This window comes from Sapajus apella, unplaced genomic scaffold (genome assembly GCF_009761245.1).
Source record: "Sapajus apella isolate SASKATOON/1434 unplaced genomic scaffold, GSC_monkey_1.0 scaffold10, whole genome shotgun sequence".
NCBI classification, from domain to species: domain Eukaryota; kingdom Metazoa; phylum Chordata; class Mammalia; order Primates; family Cebidae; genus Sapajus; species Sapajus apella.
This window is the reverse complement of record NW_022436950.1, coordinates 23280737-23304400: the sequence shown is the minus strand read 5'-3', so window position 1 is coordinate 23304400 and position 23664 is coordinate 23280737. Positions and strand designations below refer to the sequence as shown.

The following is a 23664-nucleotide window of genomic DNA, read 5'->3' as shown; positions in this document are numbered from 1 at the left end:
GCATTTGTTCCTGTCCTCTTCACTTTTTTCCATCAGTATTTTGTAGTTTTCCTCACAGAGGTCTTTTACTACTTTGGTTAAATTTATTCCTAGTTATTTAATTTTTTTTTGGTAGCTGTTGTAAATGGAATTGCTATCTGGATTTCATTTTCAATTAGTTCATTATTGGTATGTAAAATCACTACCTTTTTTTTTTTTTTTTTTTTTTTTTTTGAGACAGTTTCACTCTATCACCGAGGCTGCAGTGCAGTGGCACTCTCTCAGCTCATTGCAACCTCTGCTGGCCAGGTTCAAGCAATTCTCCTGCCCAGCCTCCTGAGTAGCTGGGACTACAGGCATGTACCACCACACCTGTCTAATTTTTGTATTTTTAGTAGAGACGGTTTTGCCATCCCTGCTTAGACAGTGTTGGCTTTCTGCAGTCATTTTGGAAAGGAAAGAAATGTTCCTTCATTTAAACAACCCAAGACGAGACTTCCTTTCAAGAGGCACAATGGCATAGTGCTTCAGAGAGCGACCTGGATGTTAAGATACTTTTAGGTTTATTAAATCCATGTGTCAACAGCATTTAACAGTTATGTGGCGTTCGCAAGTCCCTTAACCTTTGTAAGCAACAAAATAAATCACTTGTATTTTATCTGTGGTCAGGATGGCCCAGGAGAAGACACGGCCTTCTCAGCCAAAGGGAACTGAGGAGCTAATTAAATATGGGAACAGTTGCTGCTTGGAGTGTTGAGAAAGCAGCTCCAGACCCAGGCCCTATCCACAGCCTCCCGTTTTACATTTCCCAGGTCCCCCCACCTTTGCACTGCAGCTTGTGTGGGTAAGGATACTGGTAGACCTGGAATGGGGGTCTTAGCATGGGTAAATCTGAATTTCTCTAAGCCCCTTCCTGTTTCCTTTCAGTATGCTGGGAATTACAACAGCCCTCACAGGGTTGTTAAGATTAATGAGCACATACTGCTAACAGCATATATTAATAGCTTGGCAAAACAGGATGAAAACTAAAATTTATTTTGCAGCAGAATTCCCCTTAGGAACAGATCTAGTTTGTTGGATAAATACTTTGATGAACTGCTTGAGGGATTGCAGTGGCACCAAGATGAGAGAAGGAAGATGGCACCCTAGGGGAACTTGGTGGTAGGGGAGGTGTTCTGACTGGTTACTGGCTTTGATGTTAATAAAGATCTTTAAATAAGGGCAGAGTTTTAGAGATGGAGGTGGGTGAAGGCAACACCGATGGGCAGCTGCAGGGGAGGGCAGCTTGAGGGGTTCGGGGAAGCACAAATGTCCATGAGCATTCTAGTCTTGTTACCCTGTGTGGGTTGAGTGAATTTTCATCTACCCAGAGTATTCAGTGCAACCATCTATTTCACTAATGTGCTTGGAGTTGTTATTTTTAGGGGATGCATATAAGTGCTCTGACTGTTTCAAGGAGGGTAAGGGTGAAAGCAGACTGCCCAGAGAGAGTTTCATCATCTCTGGATTATGTGCATGCCTTGCTGTTTAAACCAGAAATCAATCAAATGTAGGTGATAGCAAATTATGCTGCTCCTTATGTTGAACCTCCATGCCTCCACTGTGGCCAAAATCAAGCCTCTGTGTAATTCCCCATTCAGAAATAAGAAAAGAACTCTATTCTTGAAAATAACTGCAGATAACAGCTTGGCCAGGAAATCACAAAAGGTAGCATGTGTGAGATACTTGTCACTGCTCAGAATTTTGAAATTGCATTCCAAGCTGTTGGATTCGAGTTTGATTAAGTGAGGCCAAACTGGGGCAAGATCAATCACATCGTCAAAGAATTACACACATACTCCACGTGGCCACATTGCTTTTGTTGTTTGTTTCAGGGATGCTGTGTCTGTTACGAGGGTTAAGACTCTCCATGCTTGGCTGAGGGATCTCCTCTGGAGATTTTGAGAACAGAAACAGATTTCTCTCTCCCTTCTCTGGTAGCCTTCCTGCTCGTGTTACAAACAGCCCTGCTCAGAGGCAGAGGGTGAATCCCTGGCAGGTCTTAACAATCCTATGTATTATATGCATGACTTTTCTCTGTCTCTGCCATAGTAAGAATTCTAGGCTAAAAAATGTTCCTTTTCTTATCAGTTTGTGTTGACAGAAGTTGGCAGATGGTAGGGGTAAAAGGGCTTAGGGCATTTCTGAAGCCAGATGGTAAAATACCCCAGCCCCACCTGGGAACGTCTGAGAGCTGAAAAAAGAAAAAATCCACAGCAGCTCTCCTGAGTCCATCCTGTCATTTCTGTAGCTTTAGCAACACTCAAGAACCATCTTCGTCAACACTGAGTTCCTGTGGCTTGTGTCCTAGAGATGAATAGAATAGAATGTGATCACCTCCGAGAATAAGTTCCTTTTACCAGAAAAAGCTGAGGAATGAGACCCATGCAAAGTGAGACAGAAACATAGCAGTCCACTCCTGATGTTCTTTTGTGGAAAGAGGGGAGAAATAATCCCAAACCATTGTATCAAGTGGGCAGAAGTGAGATGGGCACAGTCTCTCCTGAGGGAGAACTCCACTTGCAGTACATCCGAAGCTGCTGAGTGGCATGGCACTTTGAAGAGCCTTCACTCACTGTGGAAACTCAGAGAAACTGCTTTACCCTTATAGACTTCACTTTTACTATATATATGGTAATTGGTATGTTTGTTTGAGGTTTAAAATCAATTCATTTAAGTAACACTCCCAATGGAGTAAGCCATGTTAACTTTTTAAAATAACAAATCTGTAAGCTTGGAAAAGGAGAGAGGAAACTATTCTTAAGGATTAAATCCTGCCAGGTGGCCATCTTGTAGGCTGGGAAGCACAGCCTCCTCCCACAGAAGCCCAGAGACAGGCACTTCAAAGGAGGAGGGGTTGGGTTAGGAGCTTATGCTGAACCAGTTGGCTAAGGTGGTCCTGAGGCATGCGTGTTACGTGTGACCCGTGTTCATCTACAGGGAAGACTTGACATTTAATATTACAGTCAGGCCCAGTACATCAAAAGGTTTTTCAGGACAGGAAGGCACTCAAGTATGCAATCTGTAAACCCACTAGAACCAGTCCATGGTCGGTGGGCTTAACAGGAGAAAGTTACTGAAATCACTCTTGTCCAGTCAAAGCTGTAGTTAAAGGCTGTGGAGTTCAGTTAGTCAGCAATCTGGTGGCGCTGCAAGTGTTTTAGTATTGTTTTAGCATGAGGCCACTGCTTGTTTAGCTGCTAGAGAAAAAGAGAAACTTTGTGGCAGTTAGAACACAGTTTATTCTTTAAGCATAGGGGTGCCTGACTTACCCTCCTGGCATTAAGGTCTGTCTATAATTTGTTACGTTGTTGCCACAAAGAACTGTTCTGTCAGTCTTAGGATCTCTGTTTTAACTTGAATGCTGGTCAGTTGTCTGTAAACCAGAAAAGGGAGGGGAGTATAATGAGGTATGTCTAACCTCCCTGGCTGGGAACTCTCTTTTTTTTCTTTTTCTTTTTTTTTTTTTTTGCTGTTTTTTGTTTGTTTGAGACAGTCTCGCTCTGTCACCAGGCTTAAGTGCAGTGGTGCAATCTCGGCTCACTGCAACCTCTGCCTCCTGGGTTCAAGCAATTCTCTTGCCTTAGCATCCCAGGTAGCTGGGACTATAGGCATGCCACCACGTCCAGCTAAGTTTTGTGTTTTTAGTAGAGATGGGGGTTTCATCATATTGGCCAGGATGGTCTCAATCCCTTGACCTCGTGATCTGCCTGCCTCACCCTCCCAAAGTGCTGGCATTACAGACGTGAGCCACTGTGCCTGACCGGGAACTCCATTTTTAAGAATTTTCTGGGGTCCCCTTGGCTAAGAGGGGGGTTCCATTCAATCTGTTGGGGGAGAGTCTTAGGATATTATTTTTAGTTTACATTCTTCCCTTTTAGCCAAGATATGCCAGAGACAAGATGACCAAACATTTATTTTGTGTCATATCACTGCCAGGGTGGTGTGGTTACCTGCCCCAGGCTCATTCTGTTCTTTGGTGGGATCCTTATGGCCAGGGGCCTTATATAGCTAATTAAACGTTCTAGGCCAGATAAGGATGGAGGTGAACAGGCACTCATTAACGCTTAAAAACCTTTTGAGCAACATAAGAACCAAAAAGCAAGGGTACAAAAGTGACTTGTCTATAAGTTCTATGTGCTCAGCCACCAGCTGTTTAGTAATCTGTATGCCTATCTTTAATTTGGAGGGTCCAAGTTAATTTTATCCCTTGAAACTGGCCCTTACAATCTCATGTGCCCACCTCTTCTGTGATACTCCCTGGGCCCACTGGGAGGGTGTTTGATCTTGTATTGCTTTACTTAGCAGCAGTGTCTCGGCAATGGAAAGCAGATTGGCCTAGGGGGATTGAATAGTTCTCACATTTTAGAGGTATTAGGTAGAGAGAAAGGTAATCTTTATTGTTTTACCCAATTTCTGTAAGCTGTAACTAGTTTAAAAGAAAAAAGGTTTTATTGACTCTGAAAAACAAAACATGAAGAATCAGTAATGTTTATTTGATTTTGAGGACATTTGTCAAAGATTTTCAGAGGTTCAAAGCATATTTGATCAAAATGGAATTACAGGTCATTGTAATGTTTAAGTAATAATCAAAAGACTTTAAACACAATATAGAAAGTCACATGGATATAAAAATCTTAACCCTTTTAAAACTCAGTTTTCCTAAGTAATCAAAAATCTAATAAAGAAAACATGGGCATTATCTTGATAAAATGTAAAATCTTTGGTTCTTAGGCCAGTTGCCAAAAAGACAAAGAACAGTGTGGTTGCTTCTCCTATGAGAAGCACATTTAGATGACTTAGAAGTCAAACTGGAAAAAGCTACTTGAATTAATCAGATACAGGAAGAGTGTGTCTGGGGTCATGAATGAACATTTTATTATAGAGGAAACAGGAAACTAGAAAACTGTACCTTGAGCGGCAGAACACATGACTCTTAGTAACAGCATGGGAAGTTTTGTGGTCACATGGAACAATTCAGACATCAGGAAAAGCCAAGATTACAGAATCAAGTTATACTGTAGGAAAACACTGTTTTTCTAGACCTTCAAGATAAAATATTTTAGCATCAGGCCACAATAGCAGTTAGAACCAGAGGAAAAACGTTACAGGAGCTGGCAAAACAGTTGAAGGGGAAAATTATCATCTCAGGCCTTCCCAAAGGGAGAAAAAAACAAAGTAGCAAGACACGGCAAAAGCTGAACTTCCAAGGTAAGAGTCTGTTTTCAACAAGAAACAGGTTTAGAATTAAAAATCAAGGCCTCTTTTAATTGTATTAAGATTAAATCAATATTTTAAGACAACTGTGTTTTAAAATAAGGTACCAAAATTTAGACTTTTATAATTTTAATGATAGCCAACTTAATGCCACACAAAATGCTTTTCATAAATATCCTTTTACAAACCTTATCACATAGAGCATCTATGACATGCTTGTGCTTTCTGATTTCTAATAAATTTCCCATTTCCTTAATAACCAGTCATTTTACTTTAGGACAAAAATATACCATGCAAAACCCTCTCGTATATGAAATTATTCTCTTTTTAACCTTCCTCACCAAATATACATCTTTATATCTGTAACTTTTCACATCTCTCCTACTTACTGGTTTTCTACCTTCTTTCATAAATATCCTTTAAATGACATCCAAATTAAACAAAATTATTCTTTTTCTCAATAAGAATAAATTTATTTGGCACATTTTATATATAGAATTCTATATTCACTAAAATTCTTAGTAACCTTAAATTTTAGTGGAAACCTAGGAAGCAAGCAGTATTGAATTATCTATTCTCTATCAGCACTTTACAGATGAGAATCACTCCACAATTTTTAGAAATGTGTTTCCGGCCAGGGATGGTGGCTCATGCCTGTAATCCCAGCACTTTGGGAGGCTGAGTTTATGTTCTTTCCTTTTATCCAAGGTGTGCCACAGACAACATTGTTGACCAAACATTTATTTTATCCCATATCATTGCCAGAGTGGTGTGGCTACCTGCCCCAGCTTCATTCTGTTCTTTGGTGGGATCCTTATGGTCCGTTGAGCCAATTAAACATTCTAGACCAGATGAAGATGGAGGTGAACAGCTGCTCATTAACCCTTAAAAACCTTTTGCGCAACATAAGAACCAAAAAGCAAGGTTACAAAAGTGACTTTTCTGTAAGTTCTATGTGATGAGTCAGCTGTTTAGTAATCTGTATGCCCTGTTAACCATTTTCGTAGCCTGTGAATATCAGATGTTCAGTTAAGAAAGAAACTTAGTGTTAAATATGTGGATATTTTTGCCAGTAACTCAGAAGACTTAGCTGTTTTCATTGAACCAACAATATTAAATTAGTCTTATTTGTCAAACGAACACACACACACACACACACACACACACACACACACACACACACAAAGAGCATTCTCTTTTTGGCTGGGTTTATAGTCTTATAACCTTTTGTGCCAAACCCTGACACCTTAAAACATCTAGCAGAGGCAAATATAATCAGTAAACCCAGACCAAAAAATGAAATGTATGCTGACTATTCTGAAGACATTTCTATTTTTATTTTACCAATAATTTTTAAACCATTTTTATTTACCAGATTACTAAATTTACATGAATCTGAAAAAAGTATTTGGACTTAGTTTATGAGTATAATTTACTTACAAGCCAGTTTGGTACTATGCTAGATACAGCACAACATAATACATGTACATATATAAACATTTAAACACATACACACGAAGATTTTACAGCTTTTACCTTGGATCCTTAGCCATGACACAGTAACACAAACTCGCCTCTTTACAAAGGACAGCTGGATCCAAATTATGTCTGACAAAATTGGGACCTGTTCACAGGGCTAAGCTTTATTTGCCCCAATAGGTAATCCAATGAAGGCTGTGGGCCAAAATCTTGGGAAAAGTAGTTTTCATGGCAGTTTTATTTTTAAAAACATTTTGCTTTTTTTCCCCCTGCAATTTCAAATGAGTTTTCAGTGTTTACATTTTAGCTACAACTGGCTGAACTATATAAGAACAAATCTCCAAGTAACCTTGAATTAGTAGTATCATAAACAGTTTTATCTTAACAGCAGTACCTTAATAACAGCAAATTCAAAGCAGGCTGAAAAGAAAAAAGAAAAGATAGCTTTAGAAAACTGCATTTTAGTTGCAGGTTGGGCATTTGAGCTCTGAATTTTCCCTGCTGTAATTTGCCGTTCAGTTTAAAAATGTGCAAAAGAACAGGCCATAATATGTAGCCAGCTGAAGTCCTAGAAAACGTGGCATGCCTTTGAACTTCTGCAGGAGTCCTGCCCCTAGTGGGTAAGTTACCCATTGCATTGACCCTATGAAGACATCTCTTCCAGTGCCCTTAGCGTGCACATCCCCACATACTTTATGGACCAACTGAGTTCAACCTGAATGCCTCTCCATAAGCCCGGAGCCCACAAAGGCATTTTCTCCAGAGTCCTTGAAAGGAGGGAATCAGGAAGGCCTCCCCCAAACCCAGGACCAGGGGGGATGTTCCCTCTGGGGTCCATGGATGGAGGGAAACAGAAAGGACAGAAGAAACTAGGAATGCTCTCCCAAACCCAAGGCCAGCAGGAAGGTCGTCTCCGGGGTTCCGCAGATGGAGGGGTCCTATGAGAAGAAATCATGTCTGCAACCTAAAAGCGGTAGGTCTTGGATTCTGATAGCACTTACCCAGATCCTTTCGCAGCATGATCAGAAACAACTGGACTTTTTCAAAGGGACTTTGGCTGTACCTAGTGTCCTGGGTGACACAGGAAAAGGAATTCAGGGGCTGCTTCAGAATCCCATCTTTGTCTACCAGATATTAAAAAAAAAAAAAAATCATAAGATAAAAATTTAGAAAAATGGAGACTTTATTTCTTACGGGTAACAGCTTGCTGGGTGGCCATCCTGTAGGCCGGGAAGCACAGCCTCCTCCCGCAGAAGCCCAGAGACAGGCACTTCAAAGGAGAAGGGGTTGGGTTAGGAGCTTATGCTGAACAAGTTGGCTAAGCGTACATATTCAGTAGGTTACAGGAGGAGCTGTGAGTGAAGGTGGTCTTGAGGCATGCATGTTAAACAAGCATGTTACATATGACCCGTGTTCATCCCACAGGGAAGACTTGACATTTAATATTACAATCAGGCCCAGTACATCAAAAGGTCTTTTCAGGACATGAAGGACTCAAGTATGCAATCTCTGTAAACCCGCTAGAACCAGTCCATGGTTGCTGGTCTTCTTATCAGGAGAAAGTTACCAAAATCACTCTTGTCCAATCAAAGCTGTAGTTATGGCTGGCGGAGTTCAGTTAGCATCTGGTGGAGCTGCAAGTGTTATGTTTATTTAGAGGCCAGTGCTTTTTTAGCTGCTAGAGAAAAAGAAAAACCTTGTGGCAGTTAGAACATAGTTTATTCTTTAAGTAGAGGGGTGACTTAACCCTCACCTGACATGGCATTAGATCCTATTTATAATTTGGTATCTTGTTGCCACAAAAAGAGCATGTTTGTTCAGTCTTATGACCTCTATATTTTGGCATTAACACTGGTCAGTTGTGTCTAAACCATAAAAGGGAGGAGGGTATAACGAGATGTGTCTGACTTCCTGTCTTGTCATGACTGGGAGCTCAGTTTCTAAGATTTTTCTGGGGTCCTCTTAGCCCAGAGAGTTTCTATTCAGTTGGTGGAGGGGGCTTAGGAATTTTTAAGTTTGCAGCCTGTATCAGTATATTTCGGTTGCCCTCCCAGTCCTCCTGATCTTCCTGTCTTTCCTCACATCCTTTCATTGCCAGAGATTTTACAGAGGTAGAGCTGGATAATTTCCGGCCATCTCTTTTAACACACAGGCCTCCCAGATCTTTCTAACCCAGGACCTACTTGGAAAGGCATGCTGGGTCCCTTCCACAGCCTTTAAGCTCTCCCTACAGCAGAATTTAGGTGAGTGCTTTGAGGACATGAAGCTATTCCTCCCACCACCAGTAGCCTTGGGCTGTCCCACGCTTGCCAACTGTGGAGCTGGAGCGGGAGGGAGGAGTACAGACATGGAATTTTAATTCTGTAATTCAGGGCTTCAGTTATGTACAACATCCATGTCATTTGATGATTCCACAACTCCTTTTGCATCTCTCCCAGAAGCCTGCTTTTTAACGCCCACTCAATATTATCAGAGTCCAGCCTGGAATCAAATTGCCTCTCTTTCAAAACCTGCCTCTACTATATCCTGGCTTTGTGACCTCAACCAAGTTGCTTGACCATTCTCAGTCTCAGTTTCTGCAACTGTCCAGCAAGGTTTAACCTAACTTCCAGGGCTGTCAGGATTAAATGAGCATGAGCCACATAAAACGTATGGCGTATAGTAAGTGTACAGTAAATATTTCCATTATCAGTTCCTTCAATTCTATTTTTCTTCCTTCTCTACACAGCCTCTGCCTGGCTTTAAAATGTCCTGCTCTGCTTTTTATGAATGGATACCCCCAACCCTATGTGGATTAGCAAAGTAATGACCCTCAGAGACAGCTCCATCTTCATCCTTAACTTGCTCTGTGATCCAGTGTGCATCACTCAAACAGCCTGTTTTCTCCTACAAAACAGCTGCCTGTCAGAGGATGTTGGGGGCATAGGAGGAATGGGAAGCCCACTAAGAGAACAGAACTCAAAAACAGTTTGAGTTCTAAACGGGAGGAGCTGTGTGTGTGCATGTTTGTTTGTGTTTCAGGTCTTGGAACCTCAGCAGGTCAGTCACATTGCAGTGTGTCACTTCATCTGGCTCCTTTGTTTTCCCTTACCCTCTTTCCAACTCCCTGGGCCCTGGATTCTCCAACAGTGTCAGGGTTAGATACCTTTTATGGGCCACTTTCATTAGTGTCCTGATAGAGGCTTCATCACCGCTCAGAAACTGCCTTCCGCCCACTGGCAAAGGGAGACGGGAAATACACAATTCTAATTAATAGTCCAAGCAGAGAGGACACTCAGAATTTCAGGACTGAAGGGTGTGTGTGTGTGTGCGCACGCGCGCATGCACGATGGTAAATGGACAAAAACAATCCCTTGGTTTCCCATGCATAATGCATGGGCACACATAGATTCAAACCTCTCACACACACATACGCATATACACTCTCATTCCACACACAAGTCATAATCCCAGTGCCCAGCGCACATGCACACATGCACACATTCCCCTCCTAGGCCACTGTATTGGTTTCCTAGGGCATCTTCTTATAAGGACACCAATCGTATGAGGCGCCCACCACACTCATCTGAGCTTATCAACCAATTATATTAGAAAAGAACGTATTTCCCAGTAAGGTCACATCCAGAAGTACTGAGGGTTAGGACTTCAATATAGCTTTTGGGGGCATCATAATTCAACCTATAACAGCCACTGAGATTATTGTGTCTCCAGAGAATAAATGTGTGGGGTTAAAGGGAAGATACAGGTGGTACAAGGGGTGGGAAGGCAGGGGCAAAGGGGAGGGAGGGGATTGAACTAGACACACAGACACATGAGCAGGACTTTGGGGAGTATGTTTTATATCTGTCAGATACCTAGAACAGCACCTGAAATATGGGACTCAATCATTTAGTTCCCTTCTTTCTGTAAAAGTGTGTGTGCATATGTGCGCTAGATGTTCTTGCTGTGTTAGGTGATCACCATTTGTCCATGTTCTGTAGGTGGAAAGGGTCAGACTACTAAATTGTGAAGACATAGTCTGCATTTGTTGAGAATGTGAATGTGAAACAAGCTGTAAGTGTTCTATAAATGTTGGCTGTTATTAGATATTATGTGTCTCTGTGTCCTTTTATTCATGAATTCTTGTGTGTTATGAAGAAGGAGTCCATGTGGTCAGTGTCTTACCCAGTATAGGGTAAATGCACCTGTTAGCAGTAACTTAAGCACACCCTTCCAATGACCCTGTAGGGCAGATGCACCTGAATGTGTGTTTCGAGCTAGGAAATCTGGGAGAGGCCAATCAGAGAGCCGCTTCTTATCTATAATAAACACCTGAGCCCCTGCCCATGCCACAAAACGCAGGCTGTGGAGAGGATTGAGGCCTTAAGCGTTGGGGGGAGGTAAGTGACAGTTGCCAGGTGTCGGTCATTAGGGAGAGGGGGTTAAGTGAAAATGGTGTATAAACTGCATGATGCTTGCAGGTGGTTGTGGTTTTCTTGCCCAGCCTGCCACCACTGGGCCGTGGGGATATGTTGTCCAGCCCAACTCCACCGGACCATTTCTGTATGTAAGGCGGTTCTATCTAGCCCGCCAACACTGGACTCCTCCCCCACAGGTAAGCCCCAATAAAACCACACATAGCTTTTGCTGGCTCTGGGTCTCTTCTTTGGCTTCTTGAAACTTGTGCCTTCTCTGTTAAGGTTAATAGGAGTTCAGCACAACACCAGGTCCCAGGCATGTGGCCTTGTCCTTTTATGTTTGTCCTCATGGGCATTATGTGGGCTACAGGGATCTTATCCAACACCAAGCCTAGCAGCAAGAGGTGCCTCTCTATTGATGTTCCAGCTGCCCTCACAAGCAGGTATGTGCCTACTCGTTCTCTATAAAATTCTATTTAATAAATACATATCGAACACCTGCTATATCTAAACCTCTCCTGGGCACTCTGGAAGATTAGAGTTTGAAGAACACATCATTCGTTGTCCCAGAAGTTCATGGTCCAGTAGGGACAGAAGGTCATCAACAGCCAGAATCTACAAGGTGAGAAGGGCAATAAAAGAGAGCTAAGAGTTTCAGAGCCACTGACAAGAGATTTCATTTTAGTCTTGGTAACAGGGGATGCTTTCTGGAGTTGGTGGCGTTTAAGATGAACCACGAATGGAGCAAGAATTTAATGGAGAGGAAAGGGGCAGGGTGTTCAAATAGAGGACACAGCAAGAGTTCAGACCAGGTGCAGGAAAGGGTAAGTGGTTTGGTTTGCTGGGAGGTAAGGTGCGTGATGGAAAATGGTGAGCAGTTAGATGACAAAGATAGGTTAGGGTAGTTATCATGGGAGTAGCCCTGTTTTTGAAGAAAGAAATACAATCAGATGGGCACTTCAGCAGCATTATTGTGACAGCAATGTGCAGATAGGATGGAGAGGCTCTGAAGAGGCAGGATGCAAAGAGAACAATTCAGAGGTGGTTGGAATCACTTGGGAGAGAGAGAATGAGGTACAAGCCAGAGCAGCTCCAAGAGAGTGGAGAGCCCTGTCCTGAGGTTCGGGGGAAAAGGTGCCCGGTATCAACAGCATGTGCCCATAAGCTCCCTCAGCCCACTTGTCAGGCTGGGTCAGCTTGTCCCCCACTCCACCCTGGCTCTCCCTTCTCCTCTCAGAGCAAGCCACCTGCCCTACTCGCTGTTCCAGTGACACACCTGTCCTGCCTCAGCCACGTCCCCCTCTGATCTTTCCCCCTTTTTCTGGAAAGTGCTTGCAATTCGCCACCTCCCATTCTTTGCAGCCTCCTTCTGCAAAGCTCTCACCTTGTGTCATCTTTGCCTGTGTGTCCTATGAAGGAGGAAAACAGTAAATGCTGTCTTCCCAGGGCTGCGGACATGCTGGCCTCCACCTTCATGCACTCAGGGAGCACTGACCGAGCATCCTGCCACTGTGCTGTCCTCAGAACCCATGCTTTGTGAGAAGTGGGTAAGCATCGCAGAAGCTGGCCATGGGGAGGCTCATGCAGGGCTGCAGACCTGCCCCTGATGTAATCTTTGCTGCACATTCACCTCAACTGAGGAGCTGTGAACATTCCCAGAGCCCAGGTCACAGGCCCTGCTAATTAAATCAGAATGTAGGAGACAGGCAACAATAAATAGTGTTGAAATAGCCCCATCTGATTCCAGTGTACAGCCAAGTCTGGGAACTGTGTCCTGGTGTTTCCCTCCTACTCTTGCTAATATGTAGCTCTAAATATCTGTGTGGAGTGAGACCGGCAGAAAGGCTGTCTGGTTGCTCCTCCCTGTGTAGCTTGGAGGCAATTGGACTCTAAACAGTTCAGGGCTTGAGAGGACAAGGCAGAAATTCTTCCTTTAGACTCCCCCTTGAACGTGATCTTGGTGTGAGTCAGTCAGCGTCCCACAGGGATGACCCCAATGTCCCGCCTGCCCTCTCCTCTTTTAGCTATTCTTGGGCAATGCTCCTGCAGCCTAACTCCTCCCACTTTTGTCTCTGAGTCATTTCTTCTTCTCTTCATGGTATGAAAAAGCACAATCACCTACCAGAAGCACAAAAGCCTGCTATGGTAGGCATCTGAGTTAATTCAAGGTCCTACTTAATCCAAGTCATTTACATCTTCATTCCTATGATTATGAGTCTCATGTGACAAACCCAACCAGACAAGGAATGCTGCACCTCACTTTCTTCCTGGTGATAACACGGGGAAATCATGCTAACTCCAATAAGGGGTAGTATTAGTGATACAGAAAAAGAGTGACTGGCTAAGCATGATATTGTAAAAGGTCATTTCTAGGAGGACCCAAAAACTGCAAAGCTCCCTCCCTTCACTCATTGTTCTAAAAATACACCTGTCTCACTCCCATAGCTCAAGGCTCTGGTCCTTGTTAAAACAAAGATGCTCCTTGGCTGAGCATGGGGGCTAACCCCTGTAATCCCAAAACTTTGGGAGGCCGAGGCAGGCAGATTGCTTGAGCCCAGAAGTTTGAGACTAGCCTTGGCAACATAAAAAAAAAAAACCTCATCTCTACAAAAAAAACAAAAAAATTAACCAGGTGTGTGGGGTGCACACCTGTAGTCCCAACTACTCAGGAGGCTGAGGTGGGAGGATCACTTGAGCCCTGGAGGTCAAGGCTGCAGTGAGCTGAGATCGTATCACTGCATTCCAGCCTGGTTGACAGGGGGAGAGGCTGTCTTAGAAAAGAAGAGGATGCAGGCTTCTAATAAGAGTAGTAGTTTAACTGTGATCAGCTATTTATATCTTGGGGTGAATGATGAATCTGGGTTAAGTTTTGTTTCAGGAGGGAAGAGCTTGGGGACTGAGATGGGCAGAAGAGGTGATATAGAAACAGATACAGAGTTTGTGTAGACCAAAGGCAAGCCTCACAGCTTTTCTGGGTTGTGAGGGCACAAAGAAGTACCTAATCATTTCCTGTGGCTTCATTCCAGTGAGACATCCACTCTGGAACTCACTGTGATGTTCCAGGAGCCATGGACTGCACAAAAAAGACAGAACAATGGGACCTCTCCTTTCCAGAGGTGGCAGAGTTTATTCCCAGAGTCTGAGTCCTTCTTCCCCTTCTGTGTTCTCACTGTAGAGATAAGCAAACCATGATCATAGCCAGTGGGGGACCAAAATCACAACCTTATTTATGGACAGGAAATCCCCTAATTTTTCCCAAAATGCAGGGCTTCTGGTTCTATGGGCTGAAGAGAACTGCTTGGGCCTGAGACCCTACCTAGCAGCTTTGCAGCTCACTGGCAGAACACAGAGAGAGTGATGGGAATATCTCTATATCAAGACTGTGATGGTTAATTATATAACACCTTGACTGGGCTAAGTGATGTCCAGTTAGCTGTAAAACTTTCTCAGGGTAACTGTGAGGGTGTGTCTGGAAGAGACGAGCATTTGAATCAGTAGACTGAGTAAAGAAGATCTACCCTCACTCATGTGGGTGGTCATCATCCAATCTGTTGAGAGCCTGGATAGAACAAAAGGCAGAGGAAGGATGAATTTGCTCTCTCTCCTGTTGGAGCTAGGACATCCACCTTCTGCCCTCAGACATTCGCACTTCTGGTTCTCAGGCTTTCAGATAATTACTCCACTGGCTTTCCTGGTTCTCCAACTCACAGATAGCAGATCATGGGTCTTCTCAGCCTCCATAATCATGTGAGCCAGTTCCTATAATGTGTGTGTGTGTGTGTGTGTGTATATATATATATATATATATATGAGAGAGAGAGAGAGAGAGATAAAGTATATATATAAATTATATATATACTTACTTTATAAAATATATATATAAATTATATACTTACTCTCCATATATATATAATTATATATATATTCTCTTGGTTCTGTTTTCTGGGGAAACCTGACAAATACAAAGATGTAAAGTGGTGAGTTTGCTGTGCTTGAGTATGGGGGTCAAGAAAACAGTGAAACCCTCTTTTGAATCCCAGTACTCCCCAAAGAAGATGATCCTCTTGCCCACTATCCTCTTGCCCACTAGAGGATTTGAGGATCCAAATCCCACCGATCTGTCTCTGCTTTATTAGGGTGGGCTTGCCCAGGGAAGGAGACTCTGCAGGAAATATGAGGGAGAGTAAGGAGGCCAGGCATGGTGGTTATTTGGCCTCTTTTTTTGTTCCATATTAATTTTAGAGATGGTTTTTCTATTTCTATGAAAAATGAAATCCCTGTAATCCCAGCAGTTTGGGAAGCCAAGGTAAGCAGATTACTTGAGCCCAGGAGTTGAAGGCCAGCCTGGACAACATGGTGAGATCCTGTCTCTACAAAAATAATAATACGAAAATGAGCTGCACATGATGGCACACACTGAGTTGGGAGGATTGATTGAGCCCAGGGAGTCAAGAGTGAGACTCTATCTTAAAAGAGGGGTTAGGGGAGAGAGAGAGAGAATAAGGCAATGAGTCTGACCCACATAAACCTTGCTTTCTGGCATTGGTTGTTCTAGAATCCAACAGAAATGATAGTCTGGATGATGCTCCAATTAATTGCTTTCCAACCCTGAGATGGCACCTCCATCGCCAAAGTTTTAATTAATCATGCCAGCAGATGGGCTGTCATGGGCCCCAGCAGCCTGCTAATGAACTTATTTATTATCAGGCTCTGTCAGTGGGAGGCTGTCCAGGCTTCTGGGAAAAGAAGAAAGACTTCTGACACCAGAGCCCAGGATATATGTAGTTTGGGAAAATCTCTGGAAATACCTTGGCTTTATACCTTTCATTGGTCCTTAGAAAAGAAGGGAAGGTATGGAAAAGGATTGTGGCTCGGACTGGAAGAAGAGGCCTTGGTATCACAGTTTCTTATCTTAGATGGTGCTAGAGATGGCCTAGCTCTCTGGTACCCCGGCACCCACCTGACTCATGAAGTTAGGGTGACACATGGCATATAGTCTTAAGCAGGTGCATGGCAAGACGCTTGGACTTATTAGTTCACAGAGATCATGCATCATGCCCTGTGCAAAGTTGTTGGCTTTTAAAATGATATGATATTTTATGTACTTATGGGGTACATTTGTTGTTTTGTTACATAGTAGATTGTAGAATGATCAAGTCAGGATATTTAGGGTATCCATCACTTTGAACATTTATCAAGTCAAGTATTCACTCTGTTTTTTCCTTTGCTATGCAGAAACCTTTCCTTTTTTCTTTCTAACCACTAGACAATATGGAATGCAGAAGCTAGCCTTTTAATTTGCTGAGCCCAATTTTTCTATTTTTCTTGTCTGCTGTTGATCTTAGTCATAAATTCTTTGCCTAGACCAATGTCCTGCAGTGTTTTCCCTGTGTTTTCTTCTAGTCGTTTTATAGTTTGGGGTCTTAATCTAAGTCTTTAATTCATCTCAAGCTTTGTATATGGTGAGAGATTGGGATCCATTTTCATTTTTCTGCATATGGGTATCCAATTTTCCCAGCACTATTTATTGAAGAGAGTATCCTTTTCCCAATGTGTATTCTTGATGCCTTTGTCAAATATCATTTAGCTGTAAATATGTGAATTTATTTCTGGATTCTCTATTTTGTTCCTTTGGTCTGTGTGTCTGTTTTTATACCAATACCATGCTGGTCTAGTTACTACCACCTTGTAATATATTTTGAAGTGAGATAGTATGGTGCCTTCAACTTTTTTTGTTCAGGATTGCTTTGGTTATTTGGGCTCTTTTTTGGTTCCATATTAATTTTAGAGATGGTGTTTCTGTTTATGTGAAAAATGGTATTACTATTTTGATAGGGATTGCATTGAATCTACATTGTTTTGGGTAGAATTGTCATTTAAATATTCTTCTGATCCATAAGCATGGGATATCTTTCCATTTGTTTGTGTCGTCTTCAATTTATTTCATCAGTATTTTTGTGATTTTTCCATGTAGAGATCGTTCACCTCCTTGGCTAAATTTATTCTTCGGTATTTTTTGGTAGATATTTAAATGTAATTGTCTTCTTGATATCTTTCTCAGCTAACTCATTATTGGCATATTGAAGTGCTAATAATTTTTGTATGTTGATTTTGTATCCTGCAACTTTACTGAATTTATTGATCATATCTAAACATTTGTGTGGGTTTTTTGTTTTTTTTGCAGAGTCTTTAGGTGTTTCTAGATATAAGATAACACCAAAAGTGAAAAGGGACCATTTTAATTAATTAATTATTTATTTAAATTCCTTTTATTTCATTCTCTTGCCTGGCTCCTCTGGCTAGGAATGGCAGTGGTGAAAGCAGGCATCCTTGTTCAAATTCTCAGAGGCTTTCAGCATTTCCCCATTTAGTGTGATGCTAACTGTGGGTTTGTCATATATGGCCTTTATTATGTTGAGGTATGTTCCTTTTATACCTGGTTTGTTGAGACTTTTTATCATGAAGCGATGTTGGATTTCATCAAATGCTTTTTCTGTGTCTATCCAGATATCATATGTGTTTTTCCCTTCGTTCTGTCAATGTAATGTGTTATGTTTATTGTGTTGTATATCCCTTGCACTCCTGGGATAAATCCCACTTTTATGGTGGGGTTTTATGGCTTTGTGTGTGTGTGTGTGTGTGTGTCTGTGTATGTGTGCGTATGTGTGTGTGTATGTGTGTGCTGTTGGATTTGGTTTGCTAATATTTCATCGAGGACTTTTGCATCTATGTTTATCAAGAAAATTAGCCTTTTTTGTTGTGTCCTCATCTGGTTTCAATAGTAGAATAATGTTGGCCTCATGGAATGAGTTAGAAAGAACTTCCTCCTCCTCAACTTTTGGAATTTGAAGAGAATTGGTGTTAGTTCTTCTTTGAAAGTTTGGTAGAATTTGGTAGAAAAGCCATCTAGTCCTGTACTTTTCTTTGTTGGGAGACTTTATTACTAACTCAATTTTATTACTTGTTATTGGTCTGTTCAGGCCTTCTGTTTCTTCTTGATTCAATCTTAGTGGTTATATGTGTCCAGGAATGTGTCTGTTTCCTCTAGGTTTCCCAGTTTGTTTCTAGCACATTATGAACAACTGTTCCTAATAGTTCCTGGTGATCTTTTATATTTCTATGATGTCAATAATAATGTCTTATTTTTCATTTCTGATTTTATTTGGGTTTTTCTCTTTTTTTCTTGGTTAATAAGTAGTTTATCAATTTTATCTGTCTTTAAAAAATTTTTTTCATTTCATTGATATTTGTATTATTTTAGTCTCTATTTCATTTAGCCCTGCTATGATCTTATTTGTTTCTTTTCTTTAACAAATTTTGTTTGGTTTGTTCCTGCCTTTTCAGTTCCTTGAGATGCATTGTTAGATTGTTTGCTTGAAATCTTTCTATTTTATTGATTTAAGCATTTGTTGCTATTAATGTCCCTCTTAGCAATGCTTTTTCTGTATCCCATAGGTTTTGGTGTATCATGTTCCCATTTTCATTTTTTTCAAGTAATGTTTTTAATTTCCTCCTTAAATTTCTTTCTTAACCCAGTGGTCATTCAGAATAAGGTATTTTAATTTCCATGTATTTGTATAGTTTCCAAAGGTCCTCTTGTTATTGATTTCTAGTTTTATTCCATTGTGGTCTGAGAAGATACTTGATATAATTTCAATTTTTAAAAAATTTTGAGACTTGTTTTGTGTCCTAACATGTGGTCTATCCTAGAGAATGTTCCATGTGCTGATGAGAGAATATGTATTCTGTATTATTGGATAAAATGTTCTGTTAATATCTATTAGGTTCATTTGGTCTAATGTACAGTTTAAATCCAACATTTCTTTGTTAATTTTCTGCCTGCATGATCTGTCTAATGCTGAGAGATGAAGTCCCCAATTATTATTGTATTGGAGCCTATCTCTCCCTTTAGATCTAATAATGTTTGCTTTAAATATCTGGATACTCCAGTGTTGAGTGCATATATATTTAGAATTGTTATATCCTCTTGCTGAATTGATTCCTGTATCATTACAGAATGACCTTCTTCTCTTTTTACTATTTTTGACTTAAAATCTGTTTATTTTATGTAAAGGTAGCTACTCCTGCTTGCCATTGGTTTCCGTTTGCATGGAGTATCTTTTGCTATCCCTTTATTTTCAGTCTATATGTGTCTTTACGGTGAGACAAGTTTCTTGTAAGTGGAATATAGTTGGGCCATGTCTTATGTGTTTTTAAATTTTTTTGTATATATTCACCAGCCTATATCTTTTAAGTGAAAGTTTAATCCACTTACATTCGAGGTTTTTATTGATATGTGAAGCTTATTCCTCTTATTTCATTGATTAATTTCTGATTGCTTTGCATGTCTTTTTTTCTTTCTGTTATTATTATTATTATTTTGAGACAGGGTCTCACTCTGTCACCCAGACTGGATATTGGCTCATTGCAATCTCCACCTCCCGAATTCGAGGGATTCTTGTGCATCAGCCTCACTAGTAGCTGTGACTTCAGGCACCTGCCACTGCCCCCAGCTAATTTTTGTATTTTGAGTAAAGACAGGGTTTCACCATGTTGGCCAGGCTGGTCTTGAGCTCCTGACCTTAGGTGATCTGCCCACCTTGGCCTCCCAAAGTGCTGGAACTACAGGTGTAGTTTTCTACACCTTTCTTTCTTTCTCTCATTGTTTATCATTGTGAATTGGTGGTTTTCTGTAGTGGTAACATTTGAGTCTGGTCTTTTCCTTGTTTTTGTGTTTCCTCTACCAGTGGCTTTTATATTTTTGTGTATTTTCATAATGGTAGATAATGTTCTTTCACTTCTGGGTATAAGACTCTCTAGGCATTTATTTTTGGGCCAATTTAGTGACGATGAATTCTCTTGGGTTTTGCTTGTCTGTGAAATACTTTATTTCTCTTTTGTTTATGAAGGATAACTTTGCTGGATATAGTATTCTTGGATGACAGGTTTTTTTTTTTTTTCCTTTCAGTACTTTGAATATAGTATTTCATTCTCTCCTGGCCTATAAGGTTTCTGCTGAGAAATCCACTGTTAGTCTGATAGGGTTTCCTTTACAAGTGGCTAGGTGCTTTTCTCTTGCTGTTTTTATAATTCTCTCTTTGCCTTTGATGTTTTACATTTTAACTATAATGTGCCGTGGAGAAGATCTTTTTGAATTGTCTCTATTTGGGTGTCTCTGGGTCTCCTGTATCTGGATGTCTAAATTTCCTGCTATACTTGGGGAGATTTTTATCTATTATTTCATTAAGTAGGGTTTCTAGCCCTTTCATTCTCTCTTTGCCTTCTGGGACATCAAAAATTTAAAAACTTGGTTGCTTTATGGTGTTCCCATATCATTGTAGGCTTTGCTTATTCTTTTGTTCTTTTTATTTTATTTTTGTCTGGGTTTTTCAAAAGCCTGTCTTCAAGTTCTGAGATCCTTTCTTCTGCCTGACCTAGTCTATTGTTGGAGCTTTCAAATGCATTTTGTATTTCATTCAATAGGTTCTTCAGTTTAGAATTTCTGTTTAGTTTTTTGTTTTTGGTATCTGTCTTTGGTAAACTTCTTATTCATAGCCTGAATTGTCTTTCTGATTTCTTTGTATTATTTTTCAGTGTTCTTTTGTATCTTCCTGAACTTCTTTAATATCAGCATTTTAAAAATTATTTTCTGGGCTCTCACAAATTTCTTTTTTATTGGGATCTATTACTGAAGACTTCCTGCATTATTTTGGAGGTGTTTTTATTTCCTTGCTTTTTCATATTTCCTGTGTCCTTACATTGATATCTGCACATCTGATATAACAGTCACTTCTTCCCATTTTTTGAATTCGCTTTTGTAGGGGAAGACTTTTTCTTGAAGATGTATCTATGGTATTGATTGGGAAAGGTACTTTGCCTTTGATTTTGTGTGCATGCAGTAGTGTAGTCTCTGTATATTTTCTTTAGCTATAAATAGCATTAGTGGCACTGTGATTTCCTTGGCAGCTTAGGGTGTGGTGAAATTTTGCTGGGGATTGGGATGCCTGGTAGGCCAGTCTTCAGGCCCCAGTGGCACCAGCAGTGGGATAAGCATACCTGTCCTTGAGTCCCAGAGTGTCATACACTGGCACCAGTGTGAGCAGGTTCAGGCAGGTCAATTCTTGGGCCTTGAGGTGGCTTGTGCAGGTGTCAGGAATGGCAGCAGTGGGCTAGGTGGGTTGGCAGTTCTTGAGCCCCTGAGGAGCAGGTGTGGTATGGATGATGGCAATAGCAGTGGTGGGACAGCCTTTTGAGACCCAAGCAGTCCAAATTGATATTGTCATTGGCTGTGACAGGCTGGGCTGGCCAGTACCCAGGCCTGCATTACAGGTGGTACATGGGGGTGGGTTCCAGCTGTGGTGGTAGTGGCACGTTGGGTGGACCTAACCTCAGACCCTGAGAGGAATGCTCAGGTGCCAACAGTAGTGGACTAGGCTGAGCAATTCTAAGTCTCCTAAATAGCATGCTCAGGTACTGGGGGAGGGCAGAGCTGGACTAGGTAGTCTTGCTCTCAGGACCCACAGCAGCACATGCAGGCACTCGCTGTGGTGGGCAGAGGCAGGGTGATCTCCAAGCCACCAGGGAAATGCTTAGGCTAGGGAGCAGGGGCTGTGCTATAGCCTTGCTACTGGGTTGCTTTCAGTGGGAGTAGCCATAGGCAGGTGGCTGGGGGACATGCACTTTGCTCGTGCCTTGGCCCACAGCAATTCATAATGATGGTTGTGGCGAATAGAATTTGTCTTCAGCACCCCCTCTATTGGAGGGATGGTCACTGTTAGTGGTTCCTGCCTCGGCCCTGGAGGCTGCTACTACAGTTAGGGAATGTCAGTGTGGCTCCAGGAAGGATGTGAAGGTGGAGGGCTTTGGGGCCCCAGGGCAGGATGCAGCCTGTTGAGGGGTGGTCTCTTAAAATGGTGCCAGGCTACAGCTGCTTGGGACGCAGGGGGTTGTGGGACTCAATGTGAGCTCCCTCCATGGAGTAATGCCATTGTGGGGTCTCCAGGCAGCTCCCTATGTTAGTCTCAGGGCCTGTGAGGGTTTAGGGGCTCTCCAGTGGCTAGGATTGTAGAAGCCATGATGAGAACATGGACCATTGAAGTCCTCTCGCTTACTCTTTCCCTGCATTAAGGAGCCTCCAGGCTCCCTGCCAGTCCTGGCTGAGCAGGCTGCCTCGCTTCTCTCTCTTTGCTTTTGGTGCCTCCCATCACTTCTCTGCTGAATTCCAGTGTTCTCTCTTAGATGATCTATTCAAGGTGTGATTTTCTACTCACTATTTTTGTTCCTGTCTATGGAAGGGGCAAGTACCAGATGCATCTAGTCAGCCATCTTGATACCCCTCTCCAGAGCCAAGTTGCTGGATTTTATGTTCCTGGGTTGTCTCCTTCGTTCTCCCCAGAGCCAACACAATGTTATGTGTGATAGGTGTTTCATAAATGTTGCTCAGTTAATGAAAGAATGGATGAATGAGTGCATAAGTTTGAATGCCCAGCATGGAAGCCATCACTATGAATCAAAAAGCTTTTATTGAGCCCAGTTTGGGTCTGAGATTCTAAGCAGCATCTGATATAGGAACCTAGATCTTGTTATAGACAAATTCGTGCTTTGGAGGATTGCAATATGCCTCTGACATCACTGAATTCTTCCTTTGGAGGATTGCAGTATGTCTCTAACAGCACTGGGACAAACAGAATCTATCACAAAAATGGTCTCCAAAGTATGAGGCAGGCAATGGTCAAAGGGCATCATAGCTAGAAAAGACTGTGGAGAATGTCTGATCCTGTCCCCTCCTTGAGAATTCTGAAGATCAGCAGGGTAAAGGCCTTGCCTAAGGCTACTCAGCTGGTCAGCAGCACAGGTGGACCTGCGGCCCAGGCCTCCTGTTCATTCCGTGTCTCCAGGCTGCCTAAAACCCTGTCTACATCCTGCTCACCCAAGTACCTCAAAGCAGCCTCCCCTGTGTCCAGTTGGCCTTGCTCCCCTGCTGCACCAATCCCATCCTTTGGGCCATTTGCATTTTCTTCTACAGAGCAGAATCCCTCTTTTTACCTTCTATAGTTGGGGGGAGGATGGAGAGAATATCTTTGCCCAGACCCCCATCTCCTGCTGTAGCATGAGCCACAGGGTGTAAATGGGCCTGGAGCCAGGCTGCCCACTTGAAGTGTGCTCACACAAGGGAGGAGGCTGAGGTCTCCTCATGTGTGAAAAGTTCTAGATGTCTGCTATACTCTATGGGACACGTCTCCTTCTTTGTCGAACAGCAGGCAGAGTAAACAGAGGTTGTTTCGTTGGGCCTGATTTCCTGGTAGCATATCATCATGAATATTTACTGGTGTAGAAAAGTGACAAGGTTCCCTTAGTCCCTGCTGTGAAATCAGAAACTCTCTAAGTTAAGAATTATGTTCCGGAGTTGACACTCTGTAGCAATGGTACTAAGAGAGAAAGCAGGTAATTTTTCTGTCTACTATGGGCCAGTGAGATGACCTGCTGAAAACTTGGTTTGTCTTTTCATAAGAATAATAGCAATCACTTAACTAGCACTAACTGTGCCGGATAC

The 23664-nt window shown here is 42.0% G+C and overlaps 1 long non-coding RNA gene across 1 annotated transcript; it reads left to right on the top strand.

The window, feature by feature from the left end:
• The first annotated feature begins 291 nt into the window (after window positions 1–291).
• LOC116551827 lies at window positions 292–22869 on the top strand. The gene is made up of 3 exons (XR_004269083.1): window positions 292–2483; window positions 21754–21758; window positions 22859–22869. It is a non-coding gene; the product is annotated as an uncharacterized LOC116551827 (long non-coding RNA).
• Window positions 22870–23664: the final 795 nt, after the last annotated feature.